This window comes from Calliopsis andreniformis, unplaced genomic scaffold (assembly GCF_051401765.1).
Source record: "Calliopsis andreniformis isolate RMS-2024a unplaced genomic scaffold, iyCalAndr_principal scaffold0026, whole genome shotgun sequence".
NCBI lineage: Eukaryota > Metazoa > Arthropoda > Insecta > Hymenoptera > Andrenidae > Calliopsis > Calliopsis andreniformis.
Window position 1 is genome coordinate 7792677 of NW_027480435.1, and position 26381 is coordinate 7819057.

Sequence of the window (26381 nt, forward strand, 5' to 3'; positions counted from 1 at the left end):
AACGCCAGAGGCATAAAATACAATATAAATACAACAGCTTTTCCATTGTATAAAACGAATAATTGCTACCAGTGTAAAAGTTATGGTCATTTCTACATTCCGGGCAACCTAGGCTTCACCCTAGGGCGTTGTTCCACCAGATCGAATAGTTAGGGCCTAAGAAGTGAACGCCAGAAGCATAAAATACAATATAAATACAACAGTTTTTCCATTGTATAAAACGGATAATTGCTACCAGTGTAAAAGTTATGATCATTTCTACGTTCCGGGCAACCTAGGCTTCACCCTAGGGCGTTGTTCCACCAAATCGAATAGTTAGGGCCTAAGAAGTGCACGCCAGAAGCATAAAAGACAATATAAATACAACAGCCTTTCTATCGCGTAAAAGCAATAATTGTACCCAGTGTGAAAGTAATGGTCATTTCTACGTTCCGGGCAACCTAGGCTTCACTCTAGGGCGTTGCTCCACCAGATCAAACAGTTAGGGCCTTAGAAGTCAACGCCCGAAGCATAAAACACAAAATAAATAGAACAGTTTTTCCATGGTATAAAACGAATAATTGCTACCAGTGTAAAGTTATGGTCATTTCTACGTTCCGTGCAACCTAGGCTTCACTCTAGGGCGGTGCTCCACCATATCGAATAGCTACGGCCTTAGAAGCCTACGCCTGAAGCATAAAATACAATAAAAATACAACGGTCTTTTCATCGTATAACAGGAATAATTGCAGCAAGCGTGAAAGTAATGATCATTTCGGCGTTTCGGGCATCCTAGACTTGACTCTGAGGCATTGCTCCACCAGATCGAATAGTTAGGGCCTAAGAAGTCAACGCCAGAAGCACAAAATACAATATAAATACAACAGCTTTTCCAATGTATAAAACGAATAATTGCTACCAGTGTAGAAGTTATGATCATTTCTTCGTTCCGGGCAACCTAGGCTTCACCCTAGGGCGTTGCTCCACTAGATCGAATAGTTAGGGCCATAGAAGTCAACGCCAGAAGCATAAAATACGATATAAATACAACAGCTTTTCAATCGTATAAAAGGAATAATTGCAAACAGTGTGAAAGTAATGGTCATTTCTACGTTCCGGGCAACCTAGGCTTCACTCTAGGGCGTTGCTCCACCAGATCAAACAGTTAGGGCCTTAGAAGTCAACGCCCGAAGCATAAAACACAAAATAAATAGAACAGTTTTTCCATGGTATAAAACGAATAATTGCTACCAGTGTAGAAGTTATGATCATTTCTTCGTTCCGGGCAACCTAGGCTTCACCCTAGGGCGTTGTTCCACCAGCTCGAATAGTTAGGGCCTAAGAAGTGAACGCCAGAAGCATTAAATACAATAAAAATCGAACAGTTTTTCCATCGTATAACAGGAATAATTGCAACCCGTGTGAAAGTGATGGTCATTTCTACGTTCCGGGCAGCCTAGGTTTCACTCTAGGGCGTTGCTCCACTAGATCGAATAGCTAGGGCCACAGAAGTCAACGCCAGAAGCATAAAATGCGATGTAAATACAACAGCTTTTCCATCGTATAAAAGGAATAATTGCAAACAGTGCGAAAGTAATGGCCATTTCTACGTTCCGGGCAACCTAGGCTTCACCCTAGGGCGTTGCTCCACCAGATTAAACAGTTAGGGCCTTAGAAGTCAACGCCCGAAGCATAAAATACGATATAAATACAACAGCTTTTGCATCGTATAAAAGGAATAATTGCAAACAGTGTGGAAGTAATTGTCATTTCTATATTCCGAGCAACCTAGGCTTCACCCAAGGGCGTTGCTCCACCAGATCAAACAGATAGGTCCTTAGATGTCAACGCCAGAAGCATACAATACGATATAAATACAACAGCTTTTCCATGGTATAACAGGATTAATTGCAACCAGTTTGAAAGTGATGGTCATTTCGACGTTCTGGGCAGCCTAGACTTCACTCTAGGGCGTTGCTCCACTAGATCGAATAGCTAGGGCCTTAGAAGACAACGCCAGAGGCATAAAATACAATATAAATACAACAGCTTTTCCATTGTATAAAACGAATAATTGCTACCAGTGTAAAAGTTATGGTCATTTCTACATTCCGGGCAACCTAGGCTTCACCCTAGGGCGTTGTTCCACCAGATCGAATAGTTAGGGCCTAAGAAGTGAACGCCAGAAGCATAAAATACAATATAAATACAACAGTTTTTCCATTGTATAAAACGGATAATTGCTACCAGTGTAAAAGTTATGATCATTTCTACGTTCCGGGCAACCTAGGCTTCACCCTAGGGCGTTGTTCCACCAAATCGAATAGTTAGGGCCTAAGAAGTGCACGCCAGAAGCATAAAAGACAATATAAATACAACAGCCTTTCTATCGCGTAAAAGCAATAATTGTACCCAGTGTGAAAGTAATGGTCATTTCTACGTTCCGGGCAACCTAGGCTTCACTCTAGGGCGTTGCTCCACCAGATCAAACAGTTAGGGCCTTAGAAGTCAACGCCCGAAGCATAAAACACAAAATAAATAGAACAGTTTTTCCATGGTATAAAACGAATAATTGCTACCAGTGTAAAGTTATGGTCATTTCTACGTTCCGTGCAACCTAGGCTTCACTCTAGGGCGGTGCTCCACCATATCGAATAGCTACGGCCTTAGAAGCCTACGCCTGAAGCATAAAATACAATAAAAATACAACGGTCTTTTCATCGTATAACAGGAATAATTGCAGCAAGCGTGAAAGTAATGATCATTTCGGCGTTTCGGGCATCCTAGACTTGACTCTGAGGCATTGCTCCACCAGATCGAATAGTTAGGGCCTAAGAAGTCAACGCCAGAAGCACAAAATACAATATAAATACAACAGCTTTTCCAATGTATAAAACGAATAATTGCTACCAGTGTAGAAGTTATGATCATTTCTTCGTTCCGGGCAACCTAGGCTTCACCCTAGGGCGTTGCTCCACTAGATCGAATAGTTAGGGCCATAGAAGTCAACGCCAGAAGCATAAAATACGATATAAATACAACAGCTTTTCAATCGTATAAAAGGAATAATTGCAAACAGTGTGAAAGTAATGGTCATTTCTACGTTCCGGGCAACCTAGGCTTCACTCTAGGGCGTTGCTCCACCAGATCAAACAGTTAGGGCCTTAGAAGTCAACGCCCGAAGCATAAAACACAAAATAAATAGAACAGTTTTTCCATGGTATAAAACGAATAATTGCTACCAGTGTAGAAGTTATGATCATTTCTTCGTTCCGGGCAACCTAGGCTTCACCCTAGGGCGTTGTTCCACCAGCTCGAATAGTTAGGGCCTAAGAAGTGAACGCCAGAAGCATTAAATACAATAAAAATCCAACAGTTTTTCCATCGTATAACAGGAATAATTGCAACCCGTGTGAAAGTGATGGTCATTTCTACGTTCCGGGCAGCCTAGGCTTCACCCTAGGGCGTTGTTCCACAAGATCGAATAGTTAGGGCCTAACAAGTGAACGCCAGAAGCATAAAATACAATATAAATACAACAGTTTTTCCATCGTATAAAACGAATAATTGCAACCAGTGTGAAAGTAATGATCATTTCTACATTCCGAGCAACCTAGGCTTCACTCTAGGGCGTTGCTCCAACAGATTGAATAGTAAGGGCCTTAGAAGTCAACGCCCGAAGCATAAAATGCAATAAAAATACAACAGTTTTTCCATCGTATAACAGGATTAATTGCAACCAGTTTGAAAGTGATGGTCATTTCTACGTTCCGGGCAACCTATGCTTCACTCTAGGGCGTTGCTCCACTAGATCGAATAGCTAGGGCCTTAGAAGTCAACGCCAGAGGCATATAATACAATATAAATACAACAGCTTTTCCATCGTAAAAAACGAACAATTGCAAACAGTGTGAAAGTAATTGTCATTTCTTCGTTCCGGGCAACCTAGGCTTCACTCTAGGGCGTTGCTCCACCAGATCAAACAGTTACGGCCTTAGAAGTCAACGCCCGAAGTATAAAATACAAAATAAAAAGAAAAGTTTTTCCATTGTATAAAACGAATAATTGCTACCAGTGTAAATGTTATGGTCATTTCTACGTTCCGGGCAACCTAGGCTTCACTCTAGGGCGTTGCTCCACCAGATCGAATAGTTAGGTCCTTAGAAGTCAACGCCAGAAGCATAAAATACGATATAGATACAGCAGCTTATCCAACGTATAACAGGATTAATTGCAACCAGTTTGATAGTGAAGGTCATTTCTACGTTCCGGGCAACCTAGGCTTCACTCTAGGGCGTTGCTCCACCAGGTCGAATTGTTAGGGCCAAAGAAGTCAACGCCCGAAGCATAAAATACAAATTAAATAGAACAGTTTTTCCATTGTATAAAACGAATAATTGCTACCAGTGTAAAAGTTATGGTCATTTCTACGTTCCAGGCAACCTAGGTTTCACTCTAGGGCGTTGCTCCACCAGATCAAACAGTAAGGTCCTTAGAGGTCAACGCCCGAAGCATAAAATACAAAATAAATAGATCAGTTTTTCCATTGTATAAAACGAATAATTGCTACCAGTGTAAAAGTTATGGTCATTTCTACGTTCCGGGCAACCTAGGCTTCACCGTAGGGCGTTGTTCCCCGAGATCGAATAGTCAGGGCCTAAGAAGTGAACGCCAGAAGCATAAAATGCAATAAAAATACAACAGTCTTTCCATCCAATAACAGGAATAATTGCAACCCGTTTGAAAGCGATGGTCATTTGTACGTTCCAGGGAACCTAGGCTTCACTCTAGGGCGTTGCTCCACCAGATCGAATTGTTAGGGCCAAAGAAGTCAACGCCCGAAGCATAAAATACAAAATAAATAGAACAGTTTTTCCATTGTATAAAATGAATAATTGCTACCAGTGTAAAAGTGATGGTCATTTCTACGTTCCGGGCAACCTAGGCTTCATCCTAGGGCATTGTTCCATCAGATCGAACAGTTAGGCCCTAAGAAGTGAACGCCAGAAGCATAAAATACAATATAAATACAACAGTTTTTCCATCGTAGAAAACGAATAATTGCAGCCAGTGTGAAGGTTATGGTCATTTGTATATTCCGAGCAACCTAGGCTTCACTCTAGGGCGGTGCTCCACCATATCGAATAGTTACGGCCTTAGAAGCCTACGCCTGAAGCATAAAATACAATAAAAATACAAAGGTCTTTTCATCGTATAACAGGAATAATTGCAACAAGCGTGAAAGTAATGATCATTTCGGCGTTTCGGGCATCCTAGACTTAACTCTGAGGCATTGCTCCACCAGACCGAATAGCTAGGGCCTGAGAAGTCAACGCCAGAAGCATAAAATACAATATAAATACAACAGTTTTTCCATTGTATAAAACGAATAATTGCAACCAGTGTAAAAGTTATGGTCATTTCTACGTTCCGGGCAACCTAGGCTTCACCCTACGGCGTTGTTCCACCAGATCGAATAGTTAGGGCCTAAGAAGTGAACGCCAGAAGCATAAAATACAATATAAATACAACAGTTTTTCTATCGTATAAAACGAATAATTGCAGCCAATGTGAAAGTTATGGTCATTTCTACATTCCGAGCAACCTAGGTTTCACTCTAGGGCGTTGCTCCAACAGATTGAATAGTCAGGGCCTTATAAGTCAACGCCCGAAGCATAAAATGCAATAAAAATACAACTGTTTTTCCATCGTATAACAGGATTAATTGCAACCAGTTTGAAAGTGATGGTCATTTCTACGTTCCGGGCAACCTAGACTTCACTCTAGGGCGTTGCTCCACTAGATCGAATAGCTAGGGCCTTAGAAGTCAACGCCAGAGGCATAAAATACAATATAAACACAACAGCTTTTCCATTGTAAAAAACGAATAATTGCAACCAGTGTGAAAGTTATGGACATTTGTACGTTCCATGGAACATAGGCTTCCCTCTAGGGCGTTGCTCCACCAGATCGAATTGTTATGGCCAAAGAAGTAAACGCCCGAAGCATAATATACAAAATAAATAGAACAGTTTTTCCATTGTATAAAACGAATAATTGCTACCAGTGTAAAAGTGATGGTCATTTCTACGTCCCGGGCAACCTAGGCTTCATCCTAGGGCATTGTTCCATCAGATCGAACAGTTAGGCCCTAAGAAGTGAACGCCAGAAGCATAAAATACAATATAAATACAACAGTTTTTCCATCGTAGAAAACGAATAATTGCAGCCAGTGTGAAAGTTATGGTCATTTTTATATTCCGAGCAACCTAGGCTTCACTCTAGGGCGGTGCTCCACCATATCGAATAGTTACGGCCTTAGAAGCCTACGCCTGAAGCATAAAATACAATAAAAATACAACGGTCTTTTCATTGTATAACAGGAATAATTGCAACAAGCGTGAAAGTAATGATCATTTCGGCGTTTCGGGCATCCTAGACTTAACTCTGAGGCATTGCTCCACCAGACCGAATAGCTAGGGCCTGAGAAGTCAACGCCAGAAGCATAAAATACAATATAAATACAACAGTTTTTCCATTGTATAAAACGAATAATTGCAACCAGTGTAAAAGTTATGGTCATTTCTACGTTCCGGGCAACCTAGGCTTCACCCTACGGCGTTGTTCCACCAGATCGAATAGTTAGGGCCTAAGAAGTGAACGCCAGAAGCATAAAATACAATATAAATACAACAGTTTTTCTATCGTATAAAACGAATAATTGCAGCCAATGTGAAAGTTATGGTCATTTCTACATTCCGAGCAACCTAGGTTTCACTCTAGGGCGTTGCTCCAACAGATTGAATAGTCAGGGCCTTATAAGTCAACGCCCGAAGCATAAAATGCAATAAAAATACAACTGTTTTTCCATCGTATAACAGGATTAATTGCAACCAGTTTGAAAGTGATGGTCATTTCTACGTTCCGGGCAACCTAGACTTCACTCTAGGGCGTTGCTCCACTAGATCGAATAGCTAGGGCCTTAGAAGTCAACGCCAGAGGCATAAAATACAATATAAACACAACAGCTTTTCCATTGTAAAAAACGAATAATTGCAACCAGTGTGAAAGTTATGGACATTTGTACGTTCCATGGAACATAGGCTTCCCTCTAGGGCGTTGCTCCACCAGATCGAATTGTTATGGCCAAAGAAGTAAACGCCCGAAGCATAATATACAAAATAAATAGAACAGTTTTTCCATTGTATAAAACGAATAATTGCTACCAGTGTAAAAGTGATGGTCATTTCTACGTTCCGGGCAACCTAGGCTTCATCCTAGGGCATTGTTCCATCAGATCGAACAGTTAGGCCCTAAGAAGTGAACGCCAGAAGCATAAAATACAATATAAATACAACAGTTTTTCCATCGTAGAAAACGAATAATTGCAGCCAGTGTGAAAGTTATGGTCATTTCTACATTCCGAGCAACCTAGGTTTCACTCTAGGGCGTTGCTCCAGCAGATGGAATGGTTTGGGCCTATGCAGTCAACGCCAGAAGCATAAAATACAATAAAGGTGCAACAGTTTTTCCATCGTATAACAGGAATAATTGCAACCAGTGTGAAGGTAATGGTATGTTCTACGTTCCGGGCAACCTAGGCTTCACTCTAGGGCGGTGCTCCACCAGATCAAATAGTTAGGGCCTAAGAAGTCAACGCCAGAAGCATAAATTACAATATAAGTACAACAGCTTTTCCACCGTATATAATGTATATTTGCAAACAGTGTGGAAGTAATGGTCACTTCTACGTTCCGGGCAACCTAGGCTTCACTCTAGGGTGTTGCTCCTCCGGATGGAATTGCTAGGGACTGGGAATTGAATGCCAGAAGCATAAAGTGCAATATAAATTTAACAGCTTTTCCATCGTATAAAAGGAATAATAGCAACCAGTGTGAAAGTTATGGTCATTTCAACGTTCCGGGCAACCTAGGCATCACGCTAGGGTGCTGCTCCACCAGATGGAATTGCTACGGACTTAGATTTCTATGCCAGAAGCATAATATGCAATATAAATATAACAGCTTTTCCATCGTATAAAACGAATAATAGCAACCAGTGTGAATGTTATGGTCATTTCTACTTCCCGGGCAACCTAGGCGTCACTCTAGGGCGTTGCTCCACCAGGTCTAATAGTTAGGGCCTTAGAAGTCAACGCCCCAAGCATAAAATGCAAAATAAATAGAACAGTTTTTCCATTGTATAAAACGAATAACTGCAACCAGTGTGAAAGTACTGATCATTTCTATGTTCCGGGCAACCTAGGCTTCACTCTAGGGCGGCGCTCCACCAGATCAAATAGTTACGGCCTAAGAAGTCAACGCCAGAAGCATAAATTACAATATAAGTACAGCAGCTTTTCCATCGTATATAAAGTATATTTGCAAACAGTGTGGAAGTAATGGTCATTTCTACGTGCCTGGCAACCTACGCGTCTCTCTAGGGCGTTGCTGCTCCACATCTGATAGCTACGGCCTTAGAAGTTAACGCCGGAAGCATAAAATACAATATAAATACAACAGCTTTGCCATCATATAAAATGAATAATTGCAAACAGTGTGAAGGTAATGGTCATTTCTACGTACCGAGCAACCTAGGCTTCACTCTAGGGCGTTGCTCCACCAGATCGAATAGCTAGGGACTTAGAATTCAATGCCAGAAGCATAATATGCAATATAAATATAACAGCTTTTCCATCGTATAAAACGAATAATAGCAACCAGTGTGAAAGTTATGGTCATTTCCACTTCCGGGCAAACGAGGCTTCACTCTAGGGCGTTGCTCCACCAGATGGAATGGTTTGGGCCTATGCAGTCAACGCCAGAAGCATAAAATACAATAAAGGTGCAACAGTTTTTCCATCGTATAACAGGAATAATTGCAACCAGTGTGAAGGTAATGGTATGTTCTACGTTCCGGGCAACCTAGGCTTCACTCTAGGGCGGTGCTCCACCAGATCAAATAGTTAGGGCCTAAGAAGTCAACGCCAGAAGCATAAATTACAATATAAGTACAACAGCTTTTCCCCCGTATATAATGTATATTTGCAAACAGTGTGGAAGTAATGGTCACTTCTACGTTCCGGGCAACCTAGGCTTCACTCTGGGGTGTTGCTCCTCCAGATGGAATTGCTAGGGACTGGGAATTGAATGCCAGAAGCATAAAGTGCAATATAAATTTAACAGCTTTTCCATCGTATAAAAGGAATAATAGCAACCAGTGTGAAAGTTATGGTCATTTCAACGTTCCGGGCAACCTAGGCATCACGCTAGGGTGCTGCTCCACCAGATGGATTTGCTAGGGACTTAGATTTCTATGCCAGAAGCATAATATGCAATATAAATATAACAGCTTTTCCATCGTATAAAACGAATAATAGCAACCAGTGTGAATGGTATGGTCATTTCTACTTCCCGGGCAACCTAGGCTTCACTCTAGGGCGTTGCTCCACCAGGTCTAATAGTTAGGGCCTTAGAAGTCAACGCCCCAAGCATAAAATGCAAAATAAATAGAACAGTTTTTCCATTGTATAAAACGAATAACTGCAACCAGTGTGAAAGTACTGATCATTTCTATGTTCCGGGCAACCTAGGCTTCACTCTAGGGCGGTGCTCCACCAGATCAAATAGTTACGGCCTAAGAAGTCAACGCCAGAAGCATAAATTACAATATAAGTACAGCAGCTTTTCCATCGTATATAAAGTATATTTGCAAACAGTGTGGAAGTAATGGTCATTTCTACGTGCCTGGCAACCTACGCGTCTCTCTAGGGCGTTGCTGCTCCACATCTGATAGCTACGGCCTTAGAAGTTAACGCCGGAAGCATAAAATACAATATAAATACAACAGCTTTGCCATCATATAAAATGAATAATTGCAAACAGTGTGAAGGTAATGGTCATTTCTACGTACCGAGCAACCTAGGCTTCACTCTAGGGCGTTGCTCCACCAGATCGAATAGCTAGGGACTTAGAATTCAATGCCAGAAGCATAATATGCAATATAAATATAACAGCTTTTCCATCGTATAAAACGAATAATAGCAACCAGTGTGAAAGTTATGGTCATTTCCACTTCCGGGCAACCTAGGCTTCACTCTAGGGCGTTGCTCCACCAGATGGAATAGTTAGGGCCTAAGAAGTCAACGCCTGAAGCATAAAATACGGTATAAATACAACAGCTTTTCCATCGTATAAAACGAATAATGGTAACCAGTGTGAAAGTTATTGTCATTTCTACGTTCCGGTCAACCTAGGCTTCACTCTAGGACGTTGCTCCACCAGATCGAATAGTTAGGGCCTATGAAGTCAACGCCAGAAGCTAAAATACAATAAAGGTGCAACAGTTTTTCCATCGTATAACAGAAATAACTGCAAACAGTGTGATAGTACTGGTCATTACTACGTTCCGTGTAATCTAGGCTTCACTATAGGGCGTTGCTCCACCAGATCGAATAGTTAGTGCCTTAGAAGTCAACGCCAGAAGCATAAAATACAATATAAATACAACAGTTTTTCCATCGTATAAAGCGAATAATTGCTACCCGTATGGAAGTGATGGTCATTTCTACGTTCCGGGCAACCTAGGCCTCACTCTAGGGTGTTGTTCCACCAGATTGAATAGTTAGGGCCTAAGAAATCAACGCCAGAAGCATAAAATACAATATAAATATAACAGTTTTTCCATCGTATAAAACGAATAATAGCAACCAGCGTGAAAGCTATGGTCATTTCTACGTTCCGGGCAACCTAGGCTTCATCCTAGGGCATTGTTCCATCAGATCGAACAGTTAGGCCCTAAGAAGTGAACGCCAGAAGCATAAAATACAATATAAATACAACAGTTTTTCCATCGTAGAAAACGAATAATTGCAGCCAGTGTGAAAGTTATGGTCATTTTTATATTCCGAGCAACCTAGGCTTCACTCTAGGGCGGTGCTCCACCATATCGAATAGTTACGGCCTTAGAAGCCTACGCCTGAAGCATAAAATACAATAAAAATACAACGGTCTTTTCATTGTATAACAGGAATAATTGCAACAAGCGTGAAAGTAATGATCATTTCGGCGTTTCGGGCATCCTAGACTTAACTCTGAGGCATTGCTCCACCAGACCGAATAGCTAGGGCCTGAGAAGTCAACGCCAGAAGCATAAAATACAATATAAATACAACAGTTTTTCCATTGTATAAAACGAATAATTGCAACCAGTGTAAAAGTTATGGTCATTTCTACGTTCCGGGCAACCTAGGCTTCACCCTACGGCGTTGTTCCACCAGATCGAATAGTTAGGGCCTAAGAAGTGAACGCCAGAAGCATAAAATACAATATAAATACAACAGTTTTTCTATCGTATAAAACGAATAATTGCAGCCAATGTGAAAGTTATGGTCATTTCTACATTCCGAGCAACCTAGGTTTCACTCTAGGGCGTTGCTCCAACAGATTGAATAGTCAGGGCCTTATAAGTCAACGCCCGAAGCATAAAATGCAATAAAAATACAACTGTTTTTCCATCGTATAACAGGATTAATTGCAACCAGTTTGAAAGTGATGGTCATTTCTACGTTCCGGGCAACCTAGACTTCACTCTAGGGCGTTGCTCCACTAGATCGAATAGCTAGGGCCTTAGAAGTCAACGCCAGAGGCATAAAATACAATATAAACACAACAGCTTTTCCATTGTAAAAAACGAATAATTGCAACCAGTGTGAAAGTTATGGACATTTGTACGTTCCATGGAACATAGGCTTCCCTCTAGGGCGTTGCTCCACCAGATCGAATTGTTATGGCCAAAGAAGTAAACGCCCGAAGCATAATATACAAAATAAATAGAACAGTTTTTCCATTGTATAAAACGAATAATTGCTACCAGTGTAAAAGTGATGGTCATTTCTACGTTCCGGGCAACCTAGGCTTCATCCTAGGGCATTGTTCCATCAGATCGAACAGTTAGGCCCTAAGAAGTGAACGCCAGAAGCATAAAATACAATATAAATACAACAGTTTTTCCATCGTAGAAAACGAATAATTGCAGCCAGTGTGAAAGTTATGGTCATTTCTACATTCCGAGCAACCTAGGTTTCACTCTAGGGCGTTGCTCCAGCAGATGGAATGGTTTGGGCCTATGCAGTCAACGCCAGAAGCATAAAATACAATAAAGGTGCAACAGTTTTTCCATCGTATAACAGGAATAATTGCAACCAGTGTGAAGGTAATGGTATGTTCTACGTTCCGGGCAACCTAGGCTTCACTCTAGGGCGGTGCTCCACCAGATCAAATAGTTAGGGCCTAAGAAGTCAACGCCAGAAGCATAAATTACAATATAAGTACAGCAGCTTTTCCATCGTATATAAAGTATATTTGCAAACAGTGTGGAAGTAATGGTCATTTCTACGTGCCTGGCAACCTACGCGTCTCTCTAGGGCGTTGCTGCTCCACATCTGATAGCTACGGCCTTAGAAGTTAACGCCGGAAGCATAAAATACAATATAAATACAACAGCTTTGCCATCATATAAAATGAATAATTGCAAACAGTGTGAAGGTAATGGTCATTTCTACGTACCGAGCAACCTAGGCTTCACTCTAGGGCGTTGCTCCACCAGATCGAATAGCTAGGGACTTAGAATTCAATGCCAGAAGCATAATATGCAATATAAATATAACAGCTTTTCCATCGTATAAAACGAATAATAGCAACCAGTGTGAAAGTTATGGTCATTTCCACTTCCGGGCAACCTAGGCTTCACTCTAGGGCGTTGCTCCACCAGATGGAATAGTTAGGGCCTAAGAAGTCAACGCCTGAAGCATAAAATACGGTATAAATACAACAGCTTTTCCATCGTATAAAACGAATAATGGTAACCAGTGTGAAAGTTATTGTCATTTCTACGTTCCGGTCAACCTAGGCTTCACTCTAGGACGTTGCTCCACCAGATCGAATAGTTAGGGCCTATGAAGTCAACGCCAGAAGCTAAAATACAATAAAGGTGCAACAGTTTTTCCATCGTATAACAGAAATAACTGCAAACAGTGTGATAGTACTGGTCATTACTACGTTCCGTGTAATCTAGGCTTCACTATAGGGCGTTGCTCCACCAGATCGAATAGTTAGTGCCTTAGAAGTCAACGCCAGAAGCATAAAATACAATATAAATACAACAGTTTTTCCATCGTATAAAGCGAATAATTGCTACCCGTATGGAAGTGATGGTCATTTCTACGTTCCGGGCAACCTAGGCCTCACTCTAGGGTGTTGTTCCACCAGATTGAATAGTTAGGGCCTAAGAAATCAACGCCAGAAGCATAAAATACAATATAAATATAACAGTTTTTCCATCGTATAAAACGAATAATAGCAACCAGCGTGAAAGCTATGGTCATTTCTACGTTCCGGGCAACCTAGGCTTCACCCCAGGGCGTTGTTCCACCAGATCGAATAGTTAGGGCCGAAGAAGTGAACGCCAGCAGCATAAAATACAATATAAATATAACAGTTTTTCCATCGTATAAAACGAATAATAGAAACCAGCGTGAAAGCTATGGTCATTTCTACGTTCCGGGCAACCTAGGCTTCACCCCAGGGCGTTCTTCCACCACATCGAATAGCTACGGCCTCAGAAGTCAACGCCTGAAGCATAAAATACAATAAAAATACAACAGTCTTTCCATCCTATAACAGGAATAATTGCAACCCGTTTGAAAGCGATGGTCATTTGTACGTTCCAGGGAACCTAGGCTTCGCTCTAGGGCGTTGCTCCACCAGATCCAATTGTTAGGGCCAAAGAAGTCAACGCCAGAAGCATAAAATACAAAATAAATAGAACAGTTTTTCCATTGTATAAAATGAATAATTGCTACCAGTGTAAAAGTGATGGTCATTTCTACGTTCCGGGCAACCTAGGCTTCATCCTAGGGCATTGTTCCATCAGATCGAACAGTTAGGCCCTAAGAAGTGAACGCCAGAAGCATAAAATACAATATAAATACAACAGTTTTTCCATCGTAGAAAACGAATAATTGCAGCCAGTGTGAAAGTTATGGTCATTTTTATATTCCGAGCAACCTAGGCTTCACTCTAGGGCGGTGCTCCACCATATCGAATAGCTACGGCCTTAGAAGCCTACGCCTGAAGCATAAAATACAATAAAAATACAACGGTCTTTTCATTGTATAACAGGAATAATTGCAACAAGCGTGAAAGTAATGATCATTTCGGCGTTTCGGGCATCCTAGACTTAACTCTGAGGCATTGCTCCACCAGATCGAATTGTTAGGGCCAAAGAAGTAAACGCCCGAAGCATAATATACAAAATAAATAGAACAGTTTTTCCATCGCAGAAAACGAATAATTGCAACCAGTGTGAAAGTTATGGTCATTTCTATACTCCGAGCAACCTAGGCTTCACCCTGGGGCATTGTTCCATCAGATCGAATAGTTAGGCCCTAAGAAGTGAACGCCAGAAGCATAAAATACAATATAAATACAACAGTTTTTCCATCGCAGAAAACGAATAATTGCAACCAGTGTGAAAGTTATGGTCATTTCTATATTCCGAGCAACCTAGGCTTCACTCTAGGGCGTTGCTCGACCAGATCGAATAGTTAGGTCCTTAGAAGTCAACGCCAGAAGCATAAAATACGATATAAATACAACAGCTTTTCCATGGTATAAAAGGAATAATTGCAAACAGTGTGAAAGTAATAGTTACGGCATAAGAAGTGAACGCCAGAAGCATAAAATACAATATAAATACAACAGTTTTTCCATCATATAAAACGAATAATAGCAACCAGCGTGAAAGTTATGGTCATTTCTACGTTCAGGGCAACCTAGGCTTCACCCCAGGGCGTTGTTCCACCAGATTGAATAGTTAGGGCCTAAGAAGTGAACGCCAGCAGCATAAAATACAATATAAATTCAGCAGTTCTTCCATCATATAAAACGAATGATTGCAACCAGTATGAAAGTTATGGTCATTTCTTCGTTCCGAGCAACCTAGGCTTCACTCTATGGCGTTCATCCACCACATCGAATAGCTACGGCCTCAGAAGTCAACGCCCGAAGCATAAAATGCAATAAAAGTACAACAGTGTTTCCATCATATAACAGGAATAATTGCAACCAGTTTGAAAGTGATGGCCGATTCTACGTTCCGGGCAACCTAGGCTTCACTCTAGGGCGTTGCTCCTACAGATTGAATAGTTAGGACCTTAGAAGTCAACGCCAGGAGCATAAAATACAATATAAATACAACAGTTTTTCCATTGTATAAAACGAATAATTGCAACCAGTGTGAAAGTTATGGTCATTTCAACGTTCCGGGCAACCTAGGCATCACGCTAGGGTGCTGCTCCACCAGATCAAATAGTTACGGCCTAAGAAGTCAACGCCAGAAGCATAAATTACAATATAAGTACAGCAGCTTTTCCATCGTATATAAAGTATATTTGCAAACAGTGTGGAAGTAATGGTCATTTCTACGTGCCTGGCAACCTACGCGTCTCTCTAGGGCGTTGCTGCTCCACATCTGATAGCTACGGCCTTAGAAGTTAACGCCGGAAGCATAAAATACAATATAAATACAACAGCTTTGCCATCATATAAAATGAATAATTGCAAACAGTGTGAAGGTAATGGTCATTTCTACGTACCGAGCAACCTAGGCTTCACTCTAGGGCGTTGCTCCACCAGATCGAATAGTTAGGGCCTAAGAAGTCAACGCCAGAAGCATAAAATACGATATAAATACAACAGCTTTTCCATCGTATATAATGTATATTTGCAAACAGTGTGGAAGTAATGGTCACTTTTATGTTCCGGGCAACCTAGGCGTCACTCTAGGGTGTCGCTCCACCAGATGGAATTGCTATGGACTAAGAATTCAATGCCAGAAGCATAAAATGCAATATAAATTTAACAGCTCTTACATCGTATAAAAGGAATAATAGCAACCAGTGTGAAAGTTATGGTCATTTCAACGTTCCGGGCAACCTAGGCATCACGCTAGGGTGTTGCTCCACCAGATGGAACAGCTAGGGACATAGAATTCGATGCCAGAAGCATAATATGCAATATACATATAACAGCTTTTCCATCGTATAAAAGGAATAATAGCAACCAGTATGAAAGTTATGGTCATTTCTACTTTCCGGGCAACCTAGGATACACCCTAGGGCGTTGCTCCAACAGATTGAATAGTTAGCGCCTTAGAAGTCAACGCCCGAAGCATAAAATGCAAAATAAATAGAACAGTTTTTCCATCGTATAAAACGAATAACTGCAACCAGTGTGAAAGTACTGGTCATTTCTACGTTCCGGGTAACCTAGGTTTCACACTAGGGCGTTGCTCCACCAGATAGAATAGCTAGGGACTTAGAATTCAACGCGAGAAGAATAAAATACAATATAAGTATAACAGTTTTTCCATCGTATAAAATGAATAATTGCAGACATTGTGAAAGTAATGGCCATTTCTACGTTCCGGTCAACCTAGGCGTCACTCTAGGGCGTTGCTCCACCACATCTAATAGCTACGGCCTAAGAAGTCAACGCCAGGAGCATAAAATACAATATAAATACAACAGCTTTTCCATCGTATAAAATGAATAATTGCAAACAGTGTGAAAGTAACGGTCATGTCTACGTTCCGGGTAACCTAGGTTTCACACTAGGGCGTTGCTCCACCAGATAGAATAGCTAGGGACTTAGAATTCAACGCGAGAAGAATAAAATACAATATAAGTACAACAGTTTTTCCATCGTATAAAATGAATATTTGCAAACATTGTGAAAGTAATGGTCATTTCTACGTCCCGGGCAACCCATGTGACACTCTAGGGCGTTGCTCCACCACATCTAATAGCTACGGCCTTCAAAGTCAACGAGAGAAGCATAAAATACGATATAAATACAACAGCTTTTCCATCATATAAAACGAATAATGGTAACCAGTGTGGAAGTAATGGTCATTTCTACGTGCCTGGCAACCTACGCGTCTCTCTAGGGCGTTGCAGCTCCACATCTGATAGCTACGGCCTTAGAAGTTAACGCCGGAAGCATAAAATACAATATAAATACAACAGCTTTGCCATCGTATAAAATGAATAATTGCAAACAGTCTGAAAGTAATGGTCATTTCTACGTTCCGGTTAACCTAGGCTGCACTCTAGGGTGTTGCTCCACCAGATGGAATAGCTAGGGCCTTAGAAGTCAACGCCCGAAGCATAAAATGCAAAATAAATATAACAGCTTTTCCATCGTATGAAACGAATAACAGCAACCAGTCTGAAAGTACTGGACATTTCTACGTTCCGGGTAACCTAGGTTTCACACTAGGGCGTTGCTCCACCAGATCGAATAGCTAGGGCCTTAGAAGTCAACGCCCGAAGCTTAAAATACAATATAAGTACAACAGCTTTGCCATCGTATAAAACGAATAATTGCAAACAGTGTGAAGGTAATGGCCATTTCTACGTTCCGAGCAACCTAGGCTTCACTCTAGGGCGTTGCTCCACCAGATCGAATAGTTAGGGCCTAAGAAGTCAACGCCAGAAGTATAAAATACGATATAAATACAACAGCTTTTCCATCGTAGAGAACGATTAATGGCAACCAGTGTGAATGTTATGGTCATTTCTACGTTCCGGTCAACCTAGGCTTCACTCTAGGACGTTGCTCCACCAGATCGAATAGTTAGGGCCTATGAAGTCAACGCCAGAAGCTAAAATAGAATAAAGCTGCAACAGTTTTTCCATCGTATAACAGGAATAATTGCAACCAGTGTGAAGGTAATGGTATGTTCTACGTTCCGGGCAACCTAGGCTTCACTCTAGGGCGGTGCTCCACCAGATCAAATAGTTAGGGCCTAAGAAGTCAACGCCAGAAGCATAAATTACAATATAAGTACAACAGCTTTTCCATCGTATATAATGTATATTCGCAAACAGTGTGGAAGTAATGGTCACTTCTACGTTCCGGGCAACCTAGGCGTCACTCTAGGGTGTTGCTCCACCAGATGGAATTGCTAGGGACTGAGAATTCAATGCCAGAAGCATAAAATGCAATATAAATTTAACAGCTTTTCCATCGTATAAAAGGAATAATAGCAACCAGTGTGAAAGTTATGGTCATTTCAACGTTCCGGGCAACCTAGGCATCACGCTAGGGTGTTGCTCCACCAGATAAAATAGCTAGGGCCTAAGAAGTCAACGCCAGATGCATAAATTACAATATAAGTACAACAGCTTTTCCATCGTATGTAATGTATATTTACAACCAGTGTGGAAGTAATGGACATTTCTACGTTCCGGGCAACCTAGGCTTAACGCTAGGGTATTGCTCCACCAGATGGAATATCTAGGGACTTAGAATTCAATGCCATGAGCATAAAATACAATATAAATACAACAGCTTTTCCATCGTATAAAATGAATAATTGCAAACAGTGTGAAAGTACTGGTCATTTCTACGTTCCGGGCAACCTACGCTTCACTGTACAGTGATGCTCCACCAGATGGAATAGGTAGTGCCTTAGAAGGCAAGGCCAGAAGCATAATATACAAGATAAATATAACAGTTTTTCCAGCGTATAAAACGAATAATAGCAATCAGTGTGAAAGTTGAGGTCATTTCTACGTTCCGGGCAACCTAGGCTTCACTCTAGGGCGTTGCTCCACCAGATCAAACAGTTAGGGCCTTAGAAGTTAACGCCCGAAGCATAAAATACAAAACAAATAGAACAGTTTTTCCATCGTATAAAACGAATAATAGCAACCAGTTGAAAGTTATGGTCATTTCTACGTTCCGGGCAACCTAGGCTACACCCCAGGGCGTTGTTCCACCAGATCGAATAGTTAGTGCCTTAGAAGTCAACGCCAGAAGCATAAAATACAATATAAGTACAACAGTTTTTCCATCGTATGAAATGAATAATTTTAAACATTGCGAAACTAATGGTCACTTCTACGTTCCGGGCAACCTAGGCGTCACTCTAGTGCGTTGCTCCACCACATCTGATAGCTACGGCATTAGACGTCAACGACAGAATCATAAAATGCAATAAAGATGCAACAGCTTTTCCATCGTATAAAACGAATAATTGCAACCAGTATGAAAGTTATTGTCATTTCTACTTTCAGGGCAACCTAGGCTTCACCCTAGGGCGTTGCTCCAACAGATTGAATAGTTAGGACCTTAGAAGACAATGCCCGAAGCATAAAATGCAATAAAAATACAACAGTTTTTCCATCATATAACAGGAATAATTGCAACCAGTTTGAAAGTGATGGTCATTTCTACGTTACGGGAAACCTGGACTTCACTCTAGGGCGTTGCTCCACTAGATCGAATAGCTAGGGCCTTAGAAGTCAACGCCAGAGGCATAAAATACAATATAAATACAACAGCTTTTCCATTGTAAAAAACGAATAATTGCAACCAGTGTGAAAGTTATGGACATTTGTACGTTCCAGGGAACATAGGCTTCGCTCTAGGGCGTTGCTCCACCAGATCGAATTGTTATGGCCAAAGAAGTAAACGCCCGAAGCATAATATACAAAATAAATAGAACAGTTTTTCCATTGTATAAAACGAATAATTGCTACCAGTGTAAAAGTTATGGTCATTTCTACGTTCCGGGCAACCTAGGCTTCACCCTAGGGCATTGTTCCATCAGATCGAATAGTTAGGCCCTAAGAAGTGAACACCAGAAGCATAAAATACAATATAAATACAACAGTTCTTCCATCGCAGAAAACGAATAATTGCAACCAGTGTGAAAGTTATGGTCATTTCTATATTCCGAGCCACCTAGGCTTCACTCTAGGGCGTTGCTCCACCAGATCGAATAGTTAGGTCCTTAGAAGTCAACGCCAGAAGCATAAAATACGATATAAATACAACAGCTTTTCCATGGTATAAAAGGAATAATTGCAAACAGTGTGAAAGTAATGGTCATTTATACGTTCCGGGCAACCTAGGGTTCACTCTACGGCGTTGTTCCACCAGATCGAATAGTTAGGGCCTAAGAAGTCAACACCAGAAGAATAAAATACAAAATAAATACAACAGCCTTTACACCGTATAAAACGAATAATTGCAACCTGTGTGAAGGTTATGGTCATATCTACGTTCCGGGCAACCTAGGCTTCACTGTAGGGCGTTGCTCCACCAGATCAAAGTGTTAGGGCCTAAGAAGTCAACGCCCGAAGCATAAAATACAATAGAAATACAACAGTTTTTCCATCGTATAAAACGAATAATTGCAACCATTATGAAACTTATGGTCATTTCTACGTTCGGGGCAACCTAGGCTTCACCCTAGGGCGTTGTTCCACCAGATCGAATAGTTAGGGCCTAAGAAGTGAACGCCAGAAGCATAAAATGCAAAAAAAATACAACAGTTTTTCCCTCGTATAACAGGATTAATTGCAACCAGTTTGATAGTGAAGGTCATTTCTACGTTCCGGGCAACCTAGGCTTCACTCTAGGGCGTTGCTCCACCAGGTCGAATTGTTAGGGCCAAAGAAGTCAACGCCCGAAGCATAAAATACAAAATAAATAGAACAGTTTTTCCATTGTATAAAACGAATAATTGCTACCAGTGTAAAAGTTATGGTCATTTCTACGTTCCGGGCAACCTAGGCTTCACCCTAGGGCGTTGTTCCACCAGATCGAATAGTTAGGGCCTCAGAAGTGAACGCCAGAAGCATAAAATACAATATAAATACAACAGTTTTTCTATCGTATAAAACGAATAATTGCAGCCAGTGTGAAAGTTATGGTCATTTCTACATTCCGAGCAACCTAGGTTTCACTCTAGGGCGTTGCTCCAACAGATTGAATAGTCAGGGCCTTATAAGTCAACGCCCGAAGCATAAAATGCAATAAAAATACAACTGTTTTTCCATCGTATAACAGGATTAATTGCAACCAGTTTGAAAGTGATGGTCCTTTCTACGTTCCGGGCAACCTGGACTTCACTCTAGGGCGTTGCTCCACTAGATCGAATAGCTAGGGCCTTAGAAGTCAACGCCAGAGGCATAAAATACAATATAAATACAACAGCTTTTCCATTGTAAAAAACGAATAATTGCAACCAGTGTGAAAGTTATGGTCATTTGTACGTTCCAGGGAACATAGGCTTCGCTCTAGGGCGTTGCTCCACCAGATCGAATTGTTAGGGCCAAAGAAGTAAACGCCCGATGCATAATATACAAAATAAATAGAACAGTTTTTCCATTGTATAAAACGAATAATTGCTACCAGTGTAAAAGTTATGGTCATTTCTACGTTCCGGGCAACCTAGGCTTCACCCTAGGGCATTGTTCCATCAGATCGAATAGTTAGGCCCTAAGAAGTGAACACCAGAAGCATAAAATACAATATAAATACAACAGTTTTTCCATCGCAGAAAACGAATAATTGCAACCAGTGTGAAAGTTATGGTCATTTCTATACTCCGAGCAACCTAGGCTTCACTCTAGGGCGTTGCTCCACCAGATCGAATAGTTAGGTCCTTAGAAGTCAACGCCAGAAGCATAAAATACGATATAAATACAACAGCTTTTCCATGGTATAAAAGGAATAATTGCAAACAGTGTGAAAGTAATGGTCATTTCTACGTTCCGGGCAACCTAGGCTTCACTCTACGGCGTTGTTCCACCAGATCGAATGGTTAGGGCCTAAGAGGTCAACACCAGAAGAATAAAATACAAAATAAATACAAAAGCCTTTACACCGTATAAAACGAATAATTGCAACCTGTGTGAAGGTTATGGTCATATCTACGTTCCGGGCAACCTAGGCTTCACTGTAGGGCGTTGCTCCACCAGATCGAAGTGTTAGGGCCTAAGAAGTCAACGCCCGAAGCATAAAATACGATATAAATACAACAGCTTTTCCATCGTATTAAATAAATAATTGCAAACTGTGTGAAAGTAGTGGTCATTTCTGCGTTCCGAGCAACCTAGGCTTCACTCTAGGGCGGTGCTCCACCATATCGAATTGCTACGGCCTTAGAAGCCTACGCCTGAAGCATAAAATACAATAAAAATACAACAGTCTTTTCATCGTATAACCGGAATAATAGCAACATGCGTGAAAGTAATGATCATTTCGGCGTTTCGGGCATCCAAGACTTAACTCTGAGGCATTGCTCCACCAGATTGAATAGTTAGGGCCTAAGGAGTCAACGCCAGAAGCGTAAAATACAAAATAAATAGAACAGTTTTTCCATCGTATAAAACGAATAATAGCAACCAGTGTGAAAGTTATGGTCATTTCTTCGTTCGGAGCAACCTAGGCTTCACTCTATGGCGTTCATCCACCACATCGAATAGCTACGGCCTCAGAAGTCAACGCCCGAAGCATAAAATGCAATAAAAGTACAACAGTGTTTCCATCATATAACAGGAATAATTGCAACCAGTTTGAAAGTGATTGCCGATTCTACGTTCCGGGCAACCTAGGCTTCACTCTAGGACGTTGCTCCTACAGATTGAATAGTTAGGACCTTAGAAGTCAATGCACGAAGCATAAAATGCAATAAAAATACAACAGTTTTTCCATCATATAACAGGAATAATTGCAACCAGTTAGAAAGTGATGGTCATTTCAACGTTCCGGGCAACCTAGGCTTCACTCTAGGGCGTTGCTCCACCAGATAGAATAGTTAGTGCCTTCGAAGTCAACGCCAGAAGCATAAAATTCAATAAAGATGCAACAGTTTTTCCATCGTATAGCAGGATTATCTGCAAACAGTGTGAAAGTACAGGTCATTTCTACGTTCCGGGTAACCTAGGCTTCACTCTAGGGCGTTGTTCCACCAGATCGAACTGTGAGGGCCTAAGAAGGCAACGCAAGGAGCATAAAATACAATATAAATACAACAGCTTTTCCACCGTATAAAATGAATAATAGCAAACAGTGTGAAAGTAATGGTCATTTCTACGTTCCGGTTAACCTAGGCTGCACTCTAGGGTGTTGCACCACCAGATGGAATAGCTAGGGCCTTAGAAGTCAACGCCCGAAGCATAAAATGCAAAATAAATATAACAGCTTTTCCATCGTATGAAACGAATAACAGCAACCAGTCTGAAAGTACTGGACATTTCTACGTTCCGGGTAACCTAGGTTTCACACTAGGGCGTTGCTCCACCAGATCGAATAGCTAGGGCCTTAGAAGTCAACGCCCGAAGCATAAAATACAATATAAGTACAACAGCTTTGCCATCGTATAAAACGAATAATTGCAAACAGTGTGGAAGTAATGGTCACCTCTACGTTCCGGGCAACCTAGGCGTCACTCTAGGGTGTCGCTCCACCAGATGGAATTGCTATGGACTTAGAATTCAATGCCAGAAGCATAATATGCAATATAAATATAACAGCTTTTCCATCGTATAAAACGAATAATAGCAACCAGTGTGAAAGTTATGGTCATTTCTACTTCCCGGGCAACCTAGGCTTCACTCGAGGGCGTTGCTCCACCAGATGGAATAGTTAGGGCCTAAGAAGTCAACGCCAGAAGCATAAAATACGATATAAATACAACAGCTTTTCCATCGTATAAAACGAATAATGGTAACCAGTGTGAAAGTTATTGTCATTTCTACGTTCCGGTCAACCTAGGCTTCACTCTAGGACGTTGCTCCACCAGATCGAATAGTTAGGGCCTATGAAGTCAACGCCAGAAGCTAAAATACAATAAAGGTGCAACAGTTTTTCCATCGTATAACAGGAATAACTGCAAACAGTGTGATAGTACTGGTCATTACTACGTTCCGTGTAATCTAGGCTTCACTATAGGGCGTTGCTCCACCAGATCGAATAGTTAGTGCCTTAGAAGTCAACGCCAGAAGCATAAAATACAATATAAATACAACAGTTTTTCCATCGTATAAAACGAATAATTGCTACCCGTATGGAAGTGATGGTCATTTCTACGTTCCGGGCAACCTACGCTGCACTCTAGGGTGTTGCTCCACCAGATGGAATAGATAGGGACTTAGAATTCAATGCCAGAAGCATAAAATGCAATATAAATATAACAGCTATTCCATCGTATAAAACGAATAATAGCAACCAGTGTGAAAGTTATGGTCATTTCTACGTTCCGGGCAACCTAGGCTTCACTCTAGGGCGTTGCTCCACCAGATCGAATAGTTAGGGCCTTAGAAGTCAACGCCCGAAGCATAAAATGCAAAATAAATAGAACAGTTTTTCCATTGTATAAAACGAATAACTGTAACCAGTGTGAAAGTACTGGTCATTTCTACGTTCCGGGCAACCTAGGCTTCACAGTAGGGCGTTGCTCCACCAAATCGAATAGTTAGGGGCTTAGAAGTCAACGCCCGAAGCATAAAACACAATATAAGTACAACAGTTTTTCCATCGTATAAAATGAATGATTACGAACATTGTGAAAGTAATGGTCATTTCTACGTGCCTGGCAACCTACGTGTCACTCTAGGGCGTTGCTGCTCCTCATCTGATAGCTACGGCCTTAGAAGTTAACGCCGGAAGCATAAAATACAATCTAAATACTACAGCTTTGCCATCTTATAAAATGAATAATTTCAGACATTGTGAAAGTAATGGTCATTTCTACGTTCCGGTCAACCTAGGTGTCACTCTAGGGCGTTGCGCCACCGGATCAAATAGCTAGGGCCTAAGAAGTCAACGCCAGAAGCATAAATTACAATATAAGTACAACAGCTTTTCCATCGTATGTAATGTATATTTACAACCAGTGTGGAAGTAATGGACATTTCTACGTTCCGGGCAACCCAGGCTTCACGCTAGGGTGTTGCTCCACCAGATGGAATAGCTAGGGACTTAGAATTCAATGCCAGAAGCATAATATGCAATATAAATCTAACAGCTTTACCATCGTATAAAACGAATAATAGCAACCAGTGTGAAGGTTATGGTCATTTCTACTTCTCGGGCAACCTAGGCTTCACACTAGGGCGTTGTTCCACCAGATGGAATAGTTAGGGCCTAAAAAGTCAACGCCAGAAGCATAAAATACGATATAAATACAACAGCTTTTCCATCGTATAAAACGAATAATTGTAACCAGTGTGAAAGTTATGGTTATTTCTACGTTCCGGTCAACCTAGGCTTCAATCTAGGACGTTGCTCCACCACATCGAATAGTTAGGGCCTGTGAAGTCAACGCCAGAAGCATTAAATACAATAAAGATGCAACAGTTTTTCCATCATATAACAGGAATAACTGCAAACAGTGTGAAAGTAATTGTCATTTCTACGTTCCAGCCAACCTATGCTTCACTCTAGGGCGTTGTTCCACCAGATCGAATAGTTAGGGCTTAAGAAGTCAACGTCAGAAGCATAAAATACAATATAAATATAACAGTTTTTCCATCGTATAAAACGAATAATTGCAACCAGTGTGAAAGTTATGGTCATTTCGACGTTCCGTGCAACCTAGGCTTCACGCTAGGACGTTGTTCCACCAGATCGAATAGTTAGGGCCTAAGAAGTGAACGCCAGAAGCATAAAATACAATATAAATACAACAGTTTTTCCATCATATAAAACGAATAATTGCAACCAGTATGAAAGTTATGGTCATTTCTACTTTCCGGGCGACCTAGGCTTCACCCTAGGGCGTCGCTCCAACCGGTGGAATAGCTAGGGCCTTAGAAGTCAATGCCCGACGCATAAAATGCAATAAAAATACAACAGTTTTTACATCCTATAACAGGAATAATTGCAACCAGTTTGAAAGTGATGGTCATTTCTACGTACCGGGCAACCTAGGCTTCACTCTAGGGCGTTGCTCCACCAGATCGAATAGTTAGGGCCTAAGAAGTCACCGCCATAAGAATAAAATACAATATAAATATACCAGTTTTTCCATCGTATAAAACGAATAATAGCAACCAGTTGTCTAGGTTATGGTCATTTCAACGTTCCTGGCAATCTAGGCTTCACTCTAGGGCGTTGCTCCACCAGATCAATCAGTTAGGGCGTTAGAAGTCAACGCCCGAAGCATAAAATGCAAAATAAATAGAACAGCTTTTCCATTGTATAAAACGAATAATAACTACCAGTGTAAAAGTTATGGTCACTTCTACTTTCCGGGCATCCTAGGCTTCACCCTAGGGCGTTGCTCCAACAGATTGAATAGTTAGGGCCTTAGAAGTCAATGCCCGAAGCATAAAATGCAATAAAAATACAACAGTTTTTCCATCATATAACAGGAATAATTGCAACCAGTGTGAAAGTAATGGTCATTTCTACGTTCCGGTCAACCTAGGTGTCACTCTAGGGCGTTGCGCCACCGGATCAAATAGCTAGGGCCTAAGAAGTCAACGCCAGAAGCATAAATTACAATATAAGTACAACAGCTTTTCCATCGTATGTAATGTA